This window comes from Otolemur garnettii, unplaced genomic scaffold (assembly GCF_000181295.1).
Source record: "Otolemur garnettii isolate 467f Iridium unplaced genomic scaffold, OtoGar3 scaffold00044, whole genome shotgun sequence".
Lineage (NCBI taxonomy): Eukaryota > Metazoa > Chordata > Mammalia > Primates > Galagidae > Otolemur > Otolemur garnettii.
In genome coordinates, this window is record NW_003852439.1 from 10862677 (window position 1) to 10864429 (window position 1753).

Consider the following 1753-nt stretch of genomic DNA (forward strand, 5'->3'; position numbering starts at 1 on the left):
AAAAAAAAAAAAAAAAAAGAAATATTATTTTGTTTCTGAAATGTATTGTACCAATGTGTTCTTGGGGCTCTAAAGTTTTTAACTACCCCTAGTGACCTTTCTTTTTTAATAATAACACAGTTTATCACTGAGAAAAAAAAATTAACTTTTGTGTTGATAATTCACAACCAAAGGGCATTTTTATAAAAAAAAGACTTTTTTCTAGGATGATGTATTTTACATTAGAGGTCGTGATCACCACAGGATCCTTGGCATCTGACTTTTTTGTTTTTTCTTTAAGAGATTCAGGCTCAGCGCCTGGAGCACAGTGGCTGGGGCACCAGCCACATACACTGGAGCTGGTGGATTCGAACCCAGCCTGGGCCAGCCGAGTAACAACTGCAGCCAAAAAATAGCTGGGTGTTGTGGTGGGCACCTGTAGTCCCAGCTACTTGGGAGACTGAGGCAAGAAAATCGCTTAAGCACAAGAGTTTGAGGTTGCTTTGAGCTGTGATGCCATGGCACCCTACCAAGGGTGATATAGTGGGAGGGGTACAGCCATTAGGAGCCATGAACTCAGTCATTGTACCTGGAATGGTCAGTGGATTTAGCAAGAAATCACACAGTAGACCCTCTTATCTCCCTTTACCTTTAGACAGGCACTCTGAAGAGTCATACTTCTTTTTTTTTTTTGAGATAGATTCTCACACTGTCACCCTGAGTGTTGTCGTGTCATAGCTCACAGCAACCTCAAACTCTTGGGTTCAAGTGATCCTCTTGCCTCAGTCTCCCAAGTTATAGGCATGTGCCACCACACTTTTTTGGTAGAGAAAGAGGTCTCACTCTTGCTCAGGTTGGTCTTGAACTCCTGAGCTCTGGCGATCTGCCCACCTAGGCCTCCCATAGTGCTGGGATTACAGGCATGAGTCAGCATACACAGCCTGGAGAACCATCCTTAAACCCCCTGTTTGTTCTCACAGATCTCCTGGTTTAGGAGATGGAGATTACCTCAAAATGGAAAGTTCAGGGAGGAAATGCTTGCAACATCGCAGGCCTTTTGCAAATTACATTTGTTTATCTTTTAAAACTCAAGATTTTAAGGACATGCAGGGTTGCTCCTGCCTATAATCCCAGTAGTCTGGGTGGCTGAGGTTGGAAGATGCCTTGAGCTCAGGAGGTGGAGAGCAGCCTGAGCAGATAGAAACCCTTCTCTACTAAAAATGGAAAAATTAGGCTGGGATTGTGGTGGGTGCCTATAGTCCCAGCTACTCAGGAGGCTGAGGCAGCAGGATCACTTGAACCCAGGAGTTTGAGGTTGCTGTGAGCCAGGCTGGTACCATGGCACTGTAGCCTGAGCAAAGGAGTGAGACTCTATCCCAAAAAACAAAACTGTAGGCCGGGCATGGTGGCTCATACCTATAGTCCTAGCACTCTGTGAGGCCAAGACCGTGGATTGCCTGAGGTCAATTAAAATCTTGAGTTTTATTTATTTATTTTTGTAGAGACAGAGTCACTTTATCGCCCTCATTAGAGTGCTGTGGCATCACACAGCTCACAGCAACCTTCAGCTCCTGAGCCTAGGCGATTCTCCTACCTCAGCCTCCCAAGTAGCTGGGACTACAGGCGCCCGTCACAACACCCAGCTATTTTTTTGTTGCAGTTTGGCTGGTGGCTGGGTTTCAACACACCACCCTCAGTACATGGGGCCGGTGCCCTACCCACTTAGCCACAGGCGCTGCCCTATTTATTTATTCATTTTTCTTTTTTTTTTTTT